General features: G+C 41.1%; 1 protein-coding gene across 1 annotated transcript in view; it reads left to right on the top strand.

Moving 5' to 3' along the window:
* Nucleotides 1-21,193, top strand: part of LOC118362944 (N-acyl-aromatic-L-amino acid amidohydrolase (carboxylate-forming) B-like) — a 76,848-nt gene that overhangs the window by 6,814 nt on the left and 48,841 nt on the right. Inside the window, exon 7 of the mRNA XM_052486606.1 lies at nucleotides 102-224. The gene's annotated coding sequence lies outside the window, so the exon portion shown is untranslated. The remainder of the gene's footprint in view (nucleotides 1-101; nucleotides 225-21,193) is intronic.

Here is a 21,193-nt window from a genome sequence, read left to right as displayed (position 1 = left end):
GAAAGTCCAATGATTATTGATAATCATAAAATAATGTGGTGAGGCGTGGACAACCTCATAATCCATGTGTGATTTCCCTAAACGTGCCGTCACCTTTGCAGGGAACCAGGCCAGCGTCTTGGTGTCGCTGTACATGAACATCCCAGACTCGGGTACCAACAGCCTATCAGACAAATGGAGACGTCTGTCAACCTCGCATCCTCGTCAAAATACACCTGAGAGGGGTAAGCACAACGTTTCGGCGTAGCCCTTCTCTGTTCAAAACATTGTCTCATCATTGGAAAGCTATCATTCCTAAATGGAAAGTGTGTTCGATGAGTGATGCTCTCCTCAGCCTCAGCTCAACGAACGGAGCAGGGGGATTCTGCAATGCATACAGTACAATATTAAGTCTTCAGTCAGTGCTCTTCTAGTACAAGACAGGTATTCATTTCAACCCGTTTCTCCCATCAAAAAGGTTAAGAAATATGGTTGGTTTCTTCAGTAGTGGCGGTCAACATTCTGGAGCTGCTTGGAATGCAGGCTTTTGCTCCGGCCCTGTTCTAACGCACCTGATTCAGCTAATGAAGGTCCTGGTGAGCAGCTGATTAGTGGAACCAGGTGTGTTAGAGCAGGGCAAGAGCAAAAGCCTGCATACACAGTCAGTTGGTCTCCAGTAGGGGGTTTAGCCACCCTGATTTATACTATCTGCTGTATATTAAAATAATATATATTGAGAAGCAAGTTTCATTACGTTTGTGAGTGCGGCATTGAAATGCGTTAAAAAATGTTTATCTTGCTGTGCAGATTCATCGAGAATGGGTTAATGACGAAAGATGGCAGGTGTCTGATCCACATCTTGAAAGTGATGGAAAATAAAGTGTACAATGCATCTCAATTAAGGAGCTTCTTCGTCTAATTACGTTGATCTGCACTGAAATTAACTTTAGCAAGTGAGAAAGATTCTCTAGTAGTAAAGCAAAATGTTTCCTTCACTCTCTCTTTCCAGATAAGTTCAGGTAGAGGAAATCTCAAGCCTCTATTGAGATGCAGCCTAGGACACTTTCTAAGACCCAAACAACAAACGTCAAAACACCTCAAGACTGACAGAAAATAGCATGGTTAGCAATCAGTGACTTATACAAAATATATGTTTTTACCTTCTTTGAACATAAACACCAAAGCTTTACATCCTCCCCTAGAAATATGTGATTGAAGTGAACATCAAAGGCAAACCAAAAATCTGGAGAGATCCAGAACGTTCCAGACAGTACCTTTTGATGGATACAAAAGGTACTGTCTGGAACGTTCTGGGTCTCTCCAGCTTTTTGGTTTGCCTTTGAAATATAGAAAAGTAAAATACATTTTGACAATAAATACAAAATTATTAGCAAAATATTTTCCATGTGAGTCAGCAAAATATCATTTTATCAAGTCTCAGATAGGTCTCATCAGTTCTAAATAGGTTGCATTGAAACAGCTGCCACCCTGGCACCAGATTGGTCCCGGAAGTTGACTGGTTAAAATGGGAAATCAGCTTTATAAATGGATTGACAGTACGAGCAGAGAAGCATGGACACGGACTCTGTGGAGATGGCCGAGGACCTGGAGAAGGTGTTTGACCCCAGGGACACGGGTGCGTTGAATATGTTTACTTTTCAGAATCACCAACAGGGCCTTCTTCCACACCCCAATGTGCTTGGTCATGACAAAGAGCTTCAATGAGTCGGTCACATCCAGGACATGATAGCACACAGATTGGCCGAGGGATAATGGCACCGGAGGGGATGGCTGCAGTTTTATGTGCTCCTAACCAACTGTGATATTTTGTTCGTTTTTTTTGCATTGTTTGTAACTTATCTTCTTACTTATTTTGTACATAATGTGCTGCTACATTCTCTTATGACCAAAAATAACATCTGGACATCAGAACAGCGATTACTCACCTCGAACTGGACAAAGAATTTTCCTTTAAGGAGTCCGATGCGAAGGATATACTGCTTTCTCGGGAACGGGCACAAATCCCCATCATTTGCGTGAAGAAAAGACGGAGAAAAAGGTTCTGAGAATTTGTAGGCAAGTAAGTAAACCTCCACTGCCATCCGTTCTATTGGCCAGCGTGCAATCATTGGAAAACAAATTGGATGATCTACGTTCAAGAGTATCCTACCAAAGGAACATTAAAAACTGCAATATCTTATGTTTCACAGAGTCGTAGCTGAACGACGACACTGACAATATAGAGCTTGTGGGATTTTCCATGCATCAGCAGTACAGAGAAGCTATGTCTGGTAAGACGAGAGGTGGGGTGTGTGTCTATTTGTCAATAACAGCTGGGACACTAACCCAGATGCTTTAAGAAATCCATCTACACCCTCAGACAAACCATCAAACAGGCAAAGCGTCAATACAGGATTAAGAATGAATCATACTACATGACTCTGATGCTCGTCGGATGTGGCAGGGCTTGAAAACTATTACGGACTACAAACCCAGACGCGAGCTGCCCAGTGAAGCGAGCTTACCAGACGAGCGAAATACCTTTCACTGAAGCATGCATGAGAGCACCAGCTGTTCCGGACGACTGTGTGATAATTCTCTCGGTAGATGATTTGAGCAAGACCTTTAATTAAACAGGTCAACATTCAAAGCCACGGGGCCAGACGGATTACCAGGACGTGTACTCAAAGCATACACGGACCAACAGGCAAGGGTCTTCACTGCCATTTTCAACCTCTCCCTGACCGAGTCTTTAATACCTACATGTTTCAAGCAGACTGATGTAGTCCCTGTGCCCAAGGAAGCAAAGGTAACCTGCCTAAATGATTACCGCCCTGTAGCACTCACTTCGGTAGCCATCAACAGCATCATCCCGGACACCCTAGACCAGGGGTGTCAAAGTCAAATGGACGGAGGGCCAAATAAAAAATTTAGCTACAAGCCGAGGGCCGGACTGTTCGAATGTTCATTGAAAATTTTTTAAATGACGCATATAGTCTAGTGAACCTAATTGAACCTACTGAAAACCTAACAAATATATTCCAATATGATCAGATAAATAAAGCAATATTTTCTTATGGCTCTGTCAGTAATCTTTAATTTTCAACAGACACAAAAGACAAATTTCCTTTATATAAAAATCCCCATAACATGAACATTAAATGAAAGAAACCGGTATTCAAGGCACCATCAGTAGCCTATATTTTCTATTTTAGCAAAAGTGGGCTAAATTTACTTCAAAGAAAAAAACAATAATAGCAATTTTCTATCATCCACTCAACTGAAATATTTTAAAAATATAATTGGATTGAAATACAATAAAATAAAGTGCAAAAATCTATTAATCAAAAACAACACTTTGTTTAAGGAGAAGTAACATGCAGTGAAAACAAATATTAAACTTTAACTTTTAAACTTGAACTGAGTAAAAACTCTAAATATGTGATTGCACAGTAATGTTCACTTGTTTGAGGTTGAGGGTGATACTTGGTGGTGTCCCATCTTTTCCACAAGTTCATCAATGTTCGGGGTAAGGCTCTGAGCTGAGGAAATCCTCAGAATTGAGTGGAGGTGTTCAGCAGTAAGTCGACTTCTGTGTGATGTTTTGTTCAAGTTCATCAAAGAAAACAGTTGTTCACACAGGTATGTGCTGCCAAACATAGACAACGTTTGAGCAGCCTGGATGCGCAGCTGGGGCATTGTGTCGGGAGGAACGGGCGAACTCCGCAGCACCCACTGCCGCATATTTTGCCCTCAGTGCATCATTGCATTGGAGGTCAATCAACTCCATTTGGAGGTTTGGTGGTGAGCTTTCCACGTCAACAGCAAATGGGTTACCGAGCAGTTCCAACCTGCTTTTTGTGCTTCAAAGTCAGCAAATCGGCGTCGAAAGTCAGCGGCAAGCATACCTATTTTATCAGCCAACTGTGCGCTCGGGAACGCACTGGTAGAGAGCTTCTCTTTCATGGTCTGGCAGCTGGGAAAGTGGCTCAAATTTTCTTTCCGCATCTGCGTCTCCCACAGAGTCAGTTTGGTTTTAAATGCCTTCACTGTACTGTACATATCAGAGATGACACGATCCCGACCCTGCAGCTGCAAGTTCATTGCATTCAGATGACTCGTAATGTCACACAGAAAAGCCATTTCACACAGAAACATTTCGTCTCGGAGTTGTGTTGTGTCTTTCCCTTTGCTGTCCAAGAACAGACAAATCTCCTCACGAAGCTCGAAAACATCTTTGAAGCACCTTTCCCTGGCTTAGCCATCGCACCTCTGTGTGATAAGGCAAATCACCATGCTCCGTTTCTAACTCCGTCAGAAATGCCTTGAACTGGCGGTGATTCAAACCTTTGGCTCTGATAAAGTTAACTGTGCGCGTGATGATGCTCATTACATGCTCCATTTTCAAGGCTTTACCGCACAACGCTTCCTGGTGTATGATACAATGATAAGCTGTCAGCTCACCTGTCGCGTTTTCCTCTTGCATCTTTTCCCGTATCTTCGCCACCAGTCCGCTCCTGTGTCCACACACGCAGGTGCTCCGTCGGTTGTCAAACCCACGAGTTTTTCCCAAGGCAGCTCCATCTCATTTACACATCTTGACACCTCTTCATACAAATCATGCCCCGTAGTTGTGCCATGCATAGGACGTAAAGCCAAAAACTCCTCTGTCACGCTTAGGCTGGAGTCCACTCCTCGGATGAAAATTGACAACTGGGCAATGTCAGAAATGTCGGTGCTCTCATCCACAGCCAAGGAATATGCAATGAAATCTTTTCCCTTTTTCACAAGCTGCTCTTTTAGATTGATGGACAACTGGTCTACTCTCTCGGCAATGGTGTTTCTGCTCAGACTCACATTTAAAAGAGTTGCCTTTTTTCTGGGCAAACTTCGTCACAAACTTTAATCATGCAGTTTTTGATGAAATCCCCTCCGTAAATGGCCGGGCTGATTTAGCGATCTCTTCTGCCAAAATAAAACTGGCCTTGACAGCAGCCTGGCCTTGTGATTTGGCTTTTTTTGAACAGAGCCTGTCGAGATTTGAGGCCTCGTTTTAATTCCTCTGCCTTTTGTAGCCTTTGTTCCATGTCCATATTCTTGTTTTTGTCCGCGTGTTTCGTTTCATAATGTCGTCTCAGATTATACTCTTTCAGTACCGCCACACTTTCTCCACACAGAAGACACACAGGTTTTCCAGCTACCTCCGCGAACAAATACTCCGACTCCCACCTTGTTTGAAACCCCGGTTCTCAGTGTCCACCTTCCGTTTTGCCATTTTTGATGGGTATCTGAAAGTTAATTTTACTGTGATGCTGACAACTGCTGTGCCAATAAATATTGAAATGAAGCAGCCTACTGCTCGGTGCGTCACCGTTGCATTGTGGGAAATGTAGTATTGGTGCGTGTAAAAGATCTGCGGGCTGCCGGCTTGCTGCGGTCTGCGGGCCGGTTCTAATAATAAATCAAGATCATCCCAGGGGCCGTAAAAAACCTTCTCGCGGGCCGGATGTGGCCCGCGGGCCTTGACTCTGACATATGTGCCCTAGACCAACTCCAATTCACATTCTGCCCCAACAGATACACAGATGATGGAATCTCAATCACACTCCACCCTGCCCTTTCCCATCTGGACAAAAGGAACACCTATGTGAGAATACTGTTGACTACAGCTCAGCGTCCATAGTGCCCACAAAGCTCATCACTAAGCTAAGGACCCTGGGACTAAACACCTCCCTCTGCAACTGGATCCTCGACTTCCAGACGGGCCGTCGCCATCATTAAGTTTGCTGGCTACACAACAGTCGTAGGCCTGATCACCGACAACAATGAGACAGCCTATATGGAGGAAGTCAGAGACCTCACAGTGTGTTGCCAGGACAATATCCTCTCCCTCAATGTGAGCAAGACACAGGAGCTGATCATGGACTACAGGAAAAGGCAGCCCGAACAAGCCCCCATTAATATCGACGGGGCTGTAGTGGAGCGGGTCGAGAGTTTCAAGTTCCTTGGTGTCCACATCACCAACAAACTATCATGGTCCAAACACACCAAGAGAGTCGCGAAGAGGGCACGACAACACCTTTTCCCCCTCAGGAGACTGAAAAGATTTGGCATGGGTCCTCAGATCGACAAAGTTCTATAGCTGCACCATCGAGAGCATCCTGACCGGTTGCATCACCACCTGGTATGGCAACTGCTCGGCATCTGACCATAAGGTGCTATAGAGGGTAGTGCGTACAGCCCGGTACATCACTGGGGCCAAGCTTCCTGCCATCCAGGATCTATATACTAGGCGGAGTCAGAGGAAAGACCCCAAAAATTGTCATAAACTCCAGTCACCCAAGTCATAGACGTTACCGGAGCGTCAAGTCTAGGACAAAAAGGCTACTTAACAGCTTTTACCCCCAAGCCATAAGATTGCTGAACAATTAATCAAATGGCCACCCGGACTAATTACATTGACCCCCCTCCCTTCGTTTTTACACAGCTGCTACTTACTGTTTATTATCTATGCATAGTCACTTCACCCATACCTACATGTACAAATTACCTCAACTAACCTGTGCCCCCTCACATTGACTCGGTAATGGTACCCCCTGTAAATAGCCCTTGTTTTATTTTATTTCCTTTCTCAAACAATTTCGTGGGGGCATAGAATTTGTTCTACTTCACAATCATTCCAGGGGCATCGCCAAAGTGTACACATTTTGTTTTAGCCCAGCACTACCACACTTGATTCAAATCATCTCTGGTTTTGTTAATTTAGCCTAGTCTAAATCTGCCAGACAGCGAATGAACAAGGACGATAGAAGTTGGCTACAGCACAAACACCTTATTGTTGATTAGTTGAATTTGGGATGACACACGTTACACATTTTAAATGGACGGCAACATTACTGAGGACCTGCAGCTTGTCGGGGTGCAGTCTGAGGATAGCAGCAGCAATGGCTTCAGTGAGATCTGTCCTTCTGTGCTGTTTGTGAAGGACCCTCAGGAGCCCAGGGAGAAGCACATAGACCCTCAAGCCCTCCACTCCAATGGGCTTCTCATACAAGGAGGGAAGTTGGCCAACAGCTTCAACCTAGTGCAATGAAAGAGGTGTGTGAATCATCCCTCGTTCAAATGATAATGACAACAATTTAGATGTATTTCAGCAACTCAATGTGCAATCAAAGATACATGTCAGAATACATAGGAATAGGAATACGATTACATATACATGTATAATATATTCACAAAATACCTCAGTCAAAACTTGGTCCTTTTTCGCCAGGTTCCGGAATGCACCTTGGACGGGTGACAAACCCAGGCCAGACTGTTTTGGTGAGGTTTGGTAATGTTTGTCACAACTAATAAAACCAATACAATATCTATGCCGTATTTAAACCAGTATTCTTCAATTATGTAATATTTCAAACATAAGTCAATCATGTATTTGAACCAACAGTAAATGCTGTTACCTTTTATCTAGAAAGCTTCCATTTAAACATGATGCAGACGAAAACATTTTTGTGATTTCCCTGCAAATACTAGTTTGAGTTCTTTCAGTTCAGTATGTGACTGTACAAGAACAAAATAAGGAAACAACAACAGTAAATGCTAGTTACTTACGTCATACTCAATTCTGTACTTTTTTCCATAATTTTGAATCACATTCTGAGATCCATTTGTCAATGATTTCTTCAGCTAATGCTTGTTGTGTCATTTGACCTGAGATTGACTCCTGGGAAGGTGCAAATGCGATGCAACATGCGATGCAACAAATCACAGCAATGTTAAGTACAAAGGACAAACCATGTTCTGTTTTGCTAACTAAATGTTTCAATCCGAATTGTGTCCATACCTGACTAAGAGTGCACAATGCAAAGGAACGGTTCACTCCAGCAGAAATGTTTATTCAAGTTTGATCTGTTCTGAAAATGTATGCACTCCGGGTAATGTTATGCAATAAATGACTGTTTTACTTGGCAGTTGTACTGAGAGGGGCACAGACTGATCAATCTTTACTCCATTTCCCAGCTGCCCTTGCTTTCCGTGCCCAAATTAGTAGATCTTATTGGAGGGCCCCACAAATGCTAAAGGGCCCCAAAAATGGAGGGCCCCACAAATGCTAAAATATTTCTCAACGGTTAATTCTATAAGAATTTCTATAAGAATTTCCAGGGAACTAAAAACTACAACATTGAGATACCCATATAAATAAATACACATAAAATGTAGACATATTGTATGGTCCCAACAACATTTAGTTCAAATGATAGGGAAAAGTATTATTATGTCAGACAGATATACAACGTTTGTCAGAACGGCAGTATGTTCTCCTCCACATGAAATCAAAACAGTCTTCTTCAGATTCAGGCAATCAACAGGAGCTGGAGCATGTCGGTCTACAGAAAATTGAGTTAATTTTATAATGATTCTTTTTATTACAATGATTTATTTACAAAACATACATCATATCACACTCAAACGCATGGCACAACATTGTTCTCTCTCATCCTGGTCAAAATACTTTTTAGACAGGCACATTTCTGTACTTTTCTTTACTTTTTTTCACATAATTTCAATTTTTAAAAATGTGGATCATATTAGATATATCAGGGGTCTCCAGCTATAGCCCGAGGGAGCTACTGGGTGTGAAGGCTTTCGTTTAAACACAGCACACGTGTTTCAAACAATGTACTGTTCATGGTCTTCGGTCCGGACCTTAATTACTTAAATATATTTAACTACAGACAACATATACATTGTATAATGTATACTGTACCTGTTGTGTCCCAGTTGCCCGGCGGTGTTCTTGCTCCAGCTGAACACAACTCCAGAAAGGGACAGAGCAAAGTGAGAACATTGTACAGGATTACATTTTTAGAAAGGTTACACCGTTTTGTGAAACTCGAGCCATTAGTGGTGTGTTCATTGTCATTTACCCTGTGTTAGTGCAATTGAATGCTGGTCTCCACATGCAACCTGAGTTACCTGTCGGTTACATAGGTTATCCAATGGTCTGATAGAAAAGAATAATTAAAGAAAGAAACTGATGAATCAGATTAGAGTTGGCCCATTTGAATTAAATGACGAATAAATAGTTGTTATACTTTAGCTATTTGAATGTGGGGGTGGCTAAAACATCAATCAAAACATTGACACAGAATTACTATAAGGTATTGCTCACATTTTTTAGGGTAAGCTATGTATAAATGCATCATTATATGGAATGGAACCCACCTGGGAATATTGGCTTTGTCCAAGCAGAGAACTCAGCCCTCTTCAGACAGTAAACCAGTATGAGAATCTCCGCAACTCAGAGCCCAAATCATCTCCTTACAGTTCACAATCTCTAAAGCACATAAAACATATGATTCCGCAACTCAGAAAAATATGTTATAAAAATTGATTGGAAAGGAGATTAGACCTACTCAGTTTCCCTGTGATTATTATCCCATCTTGGTCCTCTTGAATCCGCGCGACTGACAACGTCTCCCATTATTTCTGATAAACGAGACCACACTGTTACCTGAGGACAGGTCCTGAATTTTAGATTTTAGATTGAGGTGTATAAAATCAATGCAACTAATATCAGTTTTGGTCGTATCTAAACCATTCGGCTTCACTAAATCAAAGCCAGTATGACTATCGACTATCCTCTCCCCATGATATCATTGTTGTGTTATATTCTTAAACTAGTCCATACAGTTTCTAACACTTGAAGGACAGCACTTATATGCTCTGTCTCAATGATGGGTATGTGATCAATATCATGCCAAACGTATTCACAGATGTAAATCACCAATCCACAAATGTAAATCACTTTCCACAAATGTAAATTAAGCATTTCACTGTAAGGTCTACGTACACCTGTTGTATTCGGCACACGTGACAAATAAACTTTGATTTGAATCACCAATCCACAAATGTCAATCACTTTCCACAAATGTAAATCACTCCACAAATGTAAATCACCAATCCACAAATGTAAATCACCAATCCACAAATGTAAATCACCAATCCACAAATGTAAATCACCAATCCACAAATGTAAATCACCAATCCACAAATGTAAATCACCAATCCACAAATGTAAATCACTTTCCACAAATGTAAATCACTCCACAAATGTAAATCACCAATCCACAAATGTAAATCACCAATCCACAAATGTAAATCACTTTCCACAAATGTAAATCACTCCACAAATGTAAATCACCAATCCACAAATGTAAATCACCAATCCACAAATGTAAATCACCTTCCACTAATGTAAATTGCTATCAACAAATGCAATTCACTATCCACAAACAAACACCTTTTGATTTGTATTTGTAAATCGATATATTGCGTTTGGATTTTTCTACAACTGCAGATATGCAGGTCATTTCCAAAGGCCTTCTCACGCGTAGAGAAAAAAGTTATCACGCGTAGAAGGCAATTTGTATTCTTTGAAAAAAACGTTTGTAGCCATTGAAAGTGATTTCAATGGCTCCTGCAGGAATTATAGTATGGTAACTATAATATGTGTAATCATAGTATGTCCAACGTAAATAGTCGAAACCCGAGCACTACATTACTATATATTTGCAAACCAAAATTGCGGTGTACACTCGTTCATCACCCAAATAGTTGAATTAGCTGGCCAGTGTGATAGCACCACTAAATGTGAAGGATATGTCATACATTGTAAGTGATTATAATCCATCCGCTGTCTCATGTTGCACAGACAATGAGCATTAAGGAGACATAAATAACGCTTGAAACATTACCACCTAGTCGATACCTATTACCTATATGCATTTCAACGGGCTGCTTCACCTTCTTTATGCTGTCATGCTGAACTGAAAATAGTTTCTGTTACATATACGCTGGGAGTCGGGAAGCAAGTTCAGGAAGTGACTTTTAATAATAAATAACAAAACAAGAAACACGAGTAGCGTACAGACATGAAACAACGGAACCGAATCAATAAGGCCTAGGGAGAGTACCGAAGGGAGTGACATATATAGCGAATGTAATCAGGCATGTGACTGAGTCCAGGTGAGTCTGATGAGGCCTGGAGAGGGATGCGTGAGTTTCTGAGTTTGAAAAGAACCATGCCTCAGAGACGTCCTTCAGATTTGCAGTGGGTTTTTTTTCAGGTGTTATAATAATTACAATTTTTTCATATTTAAACTCACGTTTATCATGATTATAAAAATAAAAAAAAGATCTGACAGCAGTGTTTTGCTGAGGGTGCACACTGACTGTACCAGGCAAAGAGTAAAGAAAATACTAAAATTGCTTAAATTTTTTGGGTTATTCTACTTTATACCAGTGTAGCAGTTGTACTAAACTCCTAAAGCATAAAAGTTCTTCAAAAATCCATGTACATAATTAATTAAAATGACAATTGAACAGGTGAAGAGGTATATGATAACCTATGCGGAAAATAGGGATGGGAGTTTGAAATTATTTGATTATTCGAATAGTATCATACATTTTATTTTCTTATATCTGGACATGTGTTTTTTTAAACATACGTTTAAAGGGGAGAAGGGAGAAGCTGGCACTTTATTGTTGCAGCTGGAAAGAACAGGCCAAGAGAGAGAGTTCGGAGGGAGAGAGAGACGCCAAGGGAATTCGGCTACAGCCAAGACTAGCTAGCTAATTTGCAGCAGCAACGATATTATTTATTATCATTCTATATAGCAGTGCCTGTCTTGACTGGAGTAGCCTATTGGATTCGACAACACTTCCTGTAGCTACTCACCCCAACGCTCGAATCCAATGGGCTGCTATAGCATGCGAAAAAACCAGTCATTAAAAACTAGCAGTATTTCAATCTTCTCCATTTGACAGTTGGGCCGTATCTCAACCCTCAATTGAGGTTTCTGAGACATGTATGTCGCTGGCTCTGCGCTGTCTTGATCATGGCATAGCCGCCTTCCCGACTAGAGAGAGAATGTAATAAGCGCCTCGTCGGATTCTGGCTAGGCTACAATGCCTTCAGAAAGTATTCATACCTTCTGACTTATTCCACATTTTGTTGTGTTACAGCCTGAATTCAAAATTCAATAGATATTTGTTTTCTCTCACCCATCTACACACAATACCCCTTAATGACAAAGTGAAAACATGTTTTTCGAATTTTATTGCACATTTATTGAAAATTATATACAGAAATATTTAATTTACTTAAGTATTCACACCCCTCAGTCAATACTTTGCAGAATCACCTTTGGCAGCGATTACAGGTGTGAGTCTTTCTGGGTAAATCTCTAAAGAGTTTTCCACACCTGGATTATGCATCATTTGCCCATTATTCTTTAAAGAATTCTTCAAGCTCTGTCAAATTGGTTGTTGATCATTGCAAGACCACAATTTTAAGGTATTGCCATAGATTTTCAAGTAGATTTAAGTCTAAACCGTAACTTGGCCCCTCAGGAATATTCACTGTCTTCTTGGTAAGAAACTCCAGTGTAGATTTGGCATTGTGTTTTAGCTTATTGTCCTGCTGAAAGATGAATTCATCTCCCAGTGTCTGGTGGAAAGCAGACTGAACCAGGTTTTCCTCTAGGATTTTGCCTTTGCTAAGCTCCGTCCCATTTATTTTTCATCCTGAAAAACCCCCAAGTCCTTGATGATTACAAGCATACCCATAACATGATGCAGCCGCCACTTAAAAATATGGAGAGTGGTACTTACTAATGTGTTGTAATGGATTTGCGTTCAGGAAAAAAATTGTAATTGCTCTGCCACATTTTTTGAAGTATTGCTTTAGTACCTTGTTGCAAACATGATACATGTTTTGGAATTTTTAAAATTCTGTACAGGCTTTTCACTGTCAATTAGGTAGTATTGTGGAGTACCTACAATGTTGTTGATTCATCCTCAGTTTCCTCCTATCACATCCATTAAACTATGTAACTGTTTTAAAGTCACCATTGGCCTCATGGTGAAATCCCTGAGTGGTTTCCTTCCTCTATGGCATCTGAGTTAGGAAGGACACCTGTATCTTTGTAGTGACTGGGTGTATAGATACACCATTCAAAGTGTAATTAATAACTTCACCATGCTCAAATGGATATGCAATGTCTGCTTCTTTTCATTTTTATCCATCTACCAATTGATGCCCTTCTTTGCAAGGCAAAGTGAGTCGATACGACTTATTATGTGATTTATTAAGGACATGTTTTACCTCTGAACTTATTTAGACATGCCATAACAAAGTGGTTGAATATTTATTTTTAATTTTGTATTAATTTATTTTAAAAATCATAGAATGCAATTCCACTTTTACATTATGGGGTATTGTGTGTAGGCTAGTGACCAAAAATCTAAATTTAATACATTTTAAATGTAGGCTGTAACACAACAACATTTGGAAAAAGTCAAAGGGTGTGAACAATTCTGAAGGCACCGTAATTGAGGCCACATGATGCGGTTTCTCCCCAGACCAATTCAGATAAAACAACAGCCTACCAGTTGGTTGCTCGTTGTAGCCTACTCCTCATTTCATCAACTTTTCTTCTTATATATATATATATATATTTATTTTTTACATAGAATTAAGCATAAAGATTATGGCTCAAGATTGCAAGAAAAGGTATGTGTGTATGCGAGAGAGAGAGATTATGTACAGTATCTAATAGAGAGGAAGAGGAAGAGAGTAAGAGGAAGTGTTATACAGTCCTCTGAGGAAGTGAGACCATTCAACGGACTGTCACACAAGTTCATAAGGTGAGATTGAAAATCTAATCAATTATTATGTGGATATTCAATTTCTTATGGGTATTTCCGAATCAATGGAATAGCGTAAAGTTCTCTGTAATCGAGCATAGCAAAAGCTTTCTCAAACAAGGAAATTAAATAGGCTAGTGGCAACTTAAGAAACAATATTAATGTGTCATGCAATCAAGGTATGCACTTAAGGAAATATACTGCTAAAGTATCTGCTGACAAATTAACAATATGTTTGCAGTGTACATGATTATTCTGTAGCATAATTAACTGTACAGCAACATTATATTTTAGCAACCTTTGACCAGAAATAAGAAGCAGGAAGTAAAGTTCTAGATGTGAGGAGACTACAGTAAAGAGGAACTATAATGTTTCAGGAACTTGGGTGGTTTTCTTAACCTGATTTGAGTTGATTCTAGTGACTAATTGTGACCTTATACAGTCATAATGTAAGGTAACATTGTAATATACAGTGGGGAGAACAAGTATTTGATGCACTGCCGATTTTGCAGGTTTTCCTACCAACAAAGCATGTAGAGGTCTGTAATTGTTTTTTTATCATAGGTACACTTCAACTGTGAGAGACGGAATCTAAAACAAAAATCCATAAAATCACATTGTATGATTTTTGCACCAGGTCTTCTTTAACCTCTGAAGGCTCCTCTAATAGGTTGCTGAGCAATGGCTGCATTTCTCTGTTTTCCTGACCGTTGGGACTGACCTATAACAAACTGAAGGTTTGTCAGACATGCATGCATGCACACACAAACAAACAATTGCATGTATGTAGATTAGATACTAATTCACAGACAATTGCATTTGTATTTATTCCGGATCCCCATTAGCTGTTGCCAATTCATGGGGTCCAACCGCAATTACATACAATACAATACAACAATACATAACACAACACATTATTACACGCTACTCTACCATAACACATCTACAATACAAAATCAATAATACAGCAAATTAACAATATTAAAATGTATGTGTGCACAGTGTTCAGTCATCAGCATACCTATACACAGACACACAGGCTTCACTCAGTGCCAGTGGCAAGTGTGTTAGCGTGTGTTTGAGAATGCCGTGTGTGTGCCATTGTGTGTCTCTTCGTAGTCGGCGCTGTTCCATCAGAATCCATCTGATTTTACTGCTTGACTGAGTTACGTGATGTAGTCATGGCTCTATGTAGTACTGCGCATTTCCCGTAGTCTGTTCTGGTGGCATATCTTGTGGGGCATGTATGGGTGTCTGAGCTGTGTGTTAGTCACTTAAACAGACAGCTCGGTGATTTCAACATGTCAATACCTCTCACAAAGACAAGCAGTGACGCAGTCAATCGTTCTTCCACCCTGAGCCAGGAGAGATTGACATGCATATTATCAATGTTGGCTCTCCGTGTACATCGAAGGGCCAGACGTGCTGCACTCTTCTGGGATAATTGTAATTGGCATGTTCCTCTTTGTGGCACTTGACCATATGTAGGAGGCTGAATGAACTGTTTCGCTGCCAGACAAGGCTCCGCTGATAGCCAGGTGTAGCAGTGGTAACGATTCACTCCATTGTGCTGAAATGAAAGCTCTGCTGTTGGCCCTAGCAGTATGTGGGCACCGTTTGTCACCGTTATAGTGCAACTAATGTGATGTTTAGTGTTGTGTAGTGTAGTGGCTTTGCTGGCATGCATCCTCCATTTTTTTTTTTTTTTTTGCCCCAACAAGAATCACATTCTAAAATGCGCCAGTGCATAACACACGTTTTTCCAGCAGCAGGTTATGATCGATAATGTCAAAAGCTGCACTGAAGTCTAACAAAACAGCTGCCACAATCATCTTATTATCAAGTTCTTTGTCCGAGTGCCGTACATGTTGAATGCCCTTCCCTATAAGCGTACTGAAAGTCTGTTGTTATACTGAACCAAAATATGAACGCACATCCAAATTGTTGGTCCCATGTTTCGTGTTTCATGTTTGGAGCCAGTAAAGGGTGCTGTTGTTGGCAGAGAGGTTTGCAACTCTCGTTGTTATTGGTCTATTCACTTATTTACCACCTGGTGAAGGAAATTACGTGAACGTGTCTTGTCTTTTTTGGCAATGCAGACTGCTGAAACAATGAGATGAAATGTCATTCTAAGCAGAACATTAGTTGTATCCAGGATTCCAGGAAGTGTCTCGTTCGTATGTGGAGTTTGTCTGTAGGCGATTGCCTGGTATTTATTTGAAAATGACGTGGGAACAATAGTTGCTTTCTGGTACCTCAGAGAACAACTGGTAACTACCTGGTTCCAAACGATGCCTAGTGGTGCTTGTTTAAATTAATTTAAAGAGTAATTGATGACTAAATATGATGTAATAACCACTTCAGAATGTAATTTCTTAGTAAATATCAGGTAAACAGTGTAACTGATTAATCAATTCCTTGCAGGGGTAACAAATCATGTTTAAAAAAGTTAAATTACATGCACCAGCTTTAAGTTGCTGGGACCTCCTAATAACGTTTGATTCTATTTGACATCTCGATAAAAGCAACGGCTTCACCCTGCCTCTTGTTATTATTGGTTGCGTGTGTGTATGTGTGCATGCGTGCGTGTTGGTGTTGTGTGTGTGTGTGTGGTATTTTCCGAAGAAGAAGACAAGAGAATCGATGCAGTGAGTCCGAGAGCAGTTCTGGTCAACATTCTTTTTTTTAACTTGCAACATCAACAAAATGAGTGAGTCAGGATCACAATGTAGCCGTTTTTCATATCAATAATTAGATAATTGAAGTAAAAATTAAATAGCCTACCTTCCTGTAATAGTTTTTTATTAAAATGGTCAAAAGAAACAAATTGAGCAACAACCAAAGATCTCACCAACATTTAAACAAAAATGGACGTGTCCCCCTGCTTAAGCGAGTACATGTCCAGGCCCGTCTGAAGTTTGCTAGAGAGCATTTGGATGATCCAGAAGAAGATTGGGAGAATGTCATATGGTCAGATGAAACCAAAATATAACTTTCTGGTAAAAACTCAACTCGTCGTGTTTGGAGGACAAAGAATGCTGAGTTACATCGAAAGAACACCATACTTACTGTGAAGCATGGGGGTGGAAACATCATGCTTTGGGGCTGTTTTTCTTCAAAGGGACCAGGATGACTGATCCATGCAAAGGAAAGAGTGAATGGGGCCATGTATCGTGAGATTTTGAGTGAAAACCTCCTTCCATCAACAAGGGCATTGAAGATGAAACGTGGCTGGGTCTTTCAGCATGACAATAATCCCAAACACACGGCCCGGGCAACGAAGGAGTGGCTTCGTAAGAAGCATTTCAAGGTCCTGGAGTGGCCTAGCCAGTCTCCAGATCTCAACCCCATAGAAAATCTTTGGAGGGAGTTGAAAGTCTGTGTTGCCCAGCAACAGCCCCAAAACATCACTGCTCTAGAGGAGATCTGCATGGAGGAATGGGCCAAAATACCAGCAACAGTGTGTGAAAACCTTGTGAAGACTTACAGAACTCTGTCATTGCCAACAAAGGGTATATAACAAAGTATTGAGATAAACTTTTGTTATTGACCAAATACTTATTTTCCACCATAATTTGCAAATAAATTCATTAAAAATCCTACAATGTGATTTTCTTTTTCTTTTTTTTTCATTTTGTCTGTCATAGTTGAAGTGTACCTATGATGAAAATGACAGGCCTCTCATATTTTTAAGTGGGAGAACTTGCACAATTGGTGGCTGACTAAATACTTTTTGGCCCCACTGTATGTGACAAGGCAATGAGACATGACTTCTAATAATTTTTCAAACTTTTTAAGTTTCACAAATAAAATTGTACAAAAGAAGGAATTGTTCCACCCCATTTACATATAAGTATTCCTGTCACGTCTGCTCTCGCTTCCCCTCGAGCGCCAGGCTGCCCTTCATTATGCACACCTGTTACCATCATTATGCGCATCTGCGCTCATTGGACTCACCTGGACTCCTTCAAGTTTTGATTGCTTTCCCTATATCTGTCTCTTTCCTCTGTTTCATCCCCGTGTCAGCATTATTGTCATTTTGTTTTCCCCTGTCAAGACGCTGTCCATATTCTGTTCCTGTCTGTGTTTCATTAAATGTTCACTCCCTGTACTTGCTTCTCGTCTCCAGCGTCTGTCCTTACAATACCCAACATCTGGCTGTAATCATGGATGACACACTGACACTCTATAGTGGTTTATTCGTGTAGGGGAGAGCTTGTTGGGGGCCACTATAGCGTGAGCAATGATTATAGGGGAGAGAGTGTTGAGGGCCACTAGAGCATGAGCAATGATTATAGGGGAGAGAGTGTTGAGGCCCACTAGAGCATGAGCAATGATTATAGGGGAGAGAGTGTTGAGGCCCACTAGAGCATGAGCAATGATGATCAACTGTTTAGACTGGTGTGTGACATTGTGTTGAAATACAGTAGCCTTGCCTTTGCACTTAATTAAGAGCTTCTCGAAGCAGATCTCAATAACTAGTAGTTCTTCATAGTCCAAATGGACCTCTCAGATATGTCATTTGGAGCAGTTTGGAGAAACATCATCACCCACGTTCCTGTCTTTTCTTGAACAGTGAATAAATCAAGTGAACGATGAACACCTGAAAAATGAGGAAGTGCAACTTTTTAAAGTAGGGATTGAAGATAGTGTTAGATCACAAGCATTGGACAACAAACACCTTTATTCAATCAATGCATACTCACACAGTAGCCAGCATAGGCAAATAGAATAGAGGCATTCTGTAATATTTTTTTTTGCAGTTTTAACAATTATTTGCACAATTTATATACTTGGGTACATTCATGAATATGCAAGCTAGCATGAGTTTTACATCAAGTGTCTGTGTATGAAAAATACATTGATTGGTGCTAAATGACAATTTTGAGAAAATACAATATTATCCAAATGCTGTTGTGCCTCTTTAAATAAATGTAAACATTGCAATATGCACACTGTCTTAAAAAGCCAGTAAACACTATATGATTGAACTCTGCACCCATCAAAGCTGCACAACATAAACTTGAACATTTCTGACAAAGCATTACAGTAGCTGAACCTAAAATATTCACTATAATGGAGGTAAACACATTTTCTTTTCAAATAACCTTGAAAATAAAGTATTTACAGATGTTACGTTTTGGAAAATACATGCACATTTTTTTTTTTTTTTTTTTGTAGCATTACTTTACAATCATACGTGTAGAGAGCGAGAGAGAATCAGAGACAGGAATGTGAGGAAGATGGAGAAAGAACCTTCATATCTATACTGCTTGTTGAGCATCTCATTCCAAAATCATGGGCATAGGCCTCCCTAGTGGCGCGGTAGTCTAAGGCACCGCATCACAGTGCTAGCTGTGCCACTAGAGATTCTGGGTTCGCGACCCGGGAGACCCATGGGGCGGTGCACAGTTGGCCCAGCGTCGTCCGGGTTAGGGGGAGGGTTTGGCCACTAGGAATGTTCTTGTCCTATCACGCGCTAGCGACTCATGTGGCGGGCTGGGCGCAGTGCATGCTGACACGGTCGCCAGGTGTACGGCGTTTCCCCCCCGACACATTGGTGCGGCTGGCTTCCGGGTTAAGTGGGCATTGTGACAAGAAGCAGTGTGGCTTGGTTGGGTTATGTTTCGGAGGACACACGGCTCTCGACTTTCATCTCTCCCGAGTTCGTACGGGTGTTGCAGCAATGAGTCAAGCCTGTAACTACCAATTGGATACCAAGAAATTGGGAAGAAAAAGGGCTAAAATAACAACAACAACAAATATTTCTGTATGGATCTCACTTTATGCACAGGGGCATTGTCATGCTGAAACAGGAAAGGGCCTCCCACAAACTGTTGCCACAAAGTTGGAAGCACGGAATCATCTGGAATGTCATTGTGTGCTGTAGCGTTAAGATTTCCCTTCACTGGAACTAAAGGGCCCAGCCCGAAGCATGAAAAACAGCCCCAGACCATTATTCCTACTTCACCAAACTTTACAGTTGCAACTATGCATTGGGGCAGGCAGCATTCTCCTGGCATCCTCCAAACCCAGATTCATCCGCCAGACTGCCAGATGGTGAAGCATGATTCATCACTTCAGAGAACATTTCTACTGTTCCAGAGTCCAATGGTGGCAAGCTTTACACCACTCCAGCCGACGCTTGGCATTGCACATGGTGATCTTATGCTTGTGTGTGGCTGCTCGGCCATGGAAACCCATTTCATGAGTTTGGAACTTGGTGGTGAGTGTTGCAACCGAGGACAGAGGAGTTTTACGCGCTACGCTCTTCAGCACTCTGTGTTCCTGTTCTGTGAGCTTGTGTGGCTTACCACTTCGCAGCTGAGCCGTTGTTCCTCCTATAACTTTCCACATCACAATAACAGCCCTTACAATTGACCGGGGCAGCTCTAGCAGGGCAAGAATTTGACGAACTGACTTGTTTGAATCCTATGACTGTGCCACGTTGAAAGGCCATTCTATGCAAATGTTTCCCTATGGAGATTGCATGGCTGTGTGCTCGATTGTATACACCTGTCAGCAACGGTTATGGCTGACATAGCCGAATCCACTAATTTGAAGGGGTTTTGTGTAATATATATAGTGTACAAAATAAAGTAGGGGCGTGGATCAGAAAACCACCATCTATCTATCTCATGCAGCGCATCTCATTCGCACATCTCCTTCACAGAGAGTTGATCGGGCAGTTGATTGTGGCCTGTGGAATGTTTTCCTGCTCCTCTTCGATGGCTGTGCAAAATGTTGAATATTGGCGGGAAATGGAACACTGTCGTACACGTCAATCCAGAGCATGCCAGACATGCTTTTTCTGTTAGACTCTGCAATCATAACCGGTCAACCCTTTAATACGTAACACTGCAGGTTATGCATGACCAATAACTAGCAGTATTTTGTAGTACTACGCCAGAAGGACCTATATTGCCAATTGACATTACAGTGATAATCCCACTACACAATAAATAACTGCAGTATACTTTCACTGGCATTATTGCACATTGTGTTGCCGGATCTTTATTGGTTAGATTAGTGCATTAAAAGCTACATTCTTACATTCTCATTTTGACAGGATGTAAGGGGAGGGTTGGTTTCCCGTGTGTGTGTGTGTGTGTGTGAGTGTGTGTGTGTGTGTGTGTGTGTGTGTGTGTGTGTGTGTGTGTGTGTGTGTGTGTGTGTGTGTGTGTGTGTGTGTGTGTAAAACTCACGCGTGGGTGTGTGTGCATACGATCGCTCGCGTGTGCATGTGGGTGTCCATGTGTGTGTTTACAAGGTGATGAGATGCTTATCAGAGAGAGGGAGAGCGAGTGCTGGCATGTTTATGTAAGAACCCAGAGCTCTGGATTAAATGTCTTCATGGAATCAAAGAGATGGATGGGTGGATTTTTATCAAACTCTCAGATTGTGTTTTAATACTGCACTATTTCCCATGATGATTTGTTTTAGTACACAGTGCACAGTACTTCACAGTACGTTCTCATGAAATACTTTCATGTTGATGGCTAAA

This window comes from Oncorhynchus keta, chromosome 29 (genome assembly GCF_023373465.1).
Source record: "Oncorhynchus keta strain PuntledgeMale-10-30-2019 chromosome 29, Oket_V2, whole genome shotgun sequence".
NCBI lineage: Eukaryota > Metazoa > Chordata > Actinopteri > Salmoniformes > Salmonidae > Oncorhynchus > Oncorhynchus keta.
The sequence above is the reverse complement of the archived record's forward strand: the minus strand, read 5'-3'. Positions and strand labels throughout refer to the sequence as shown.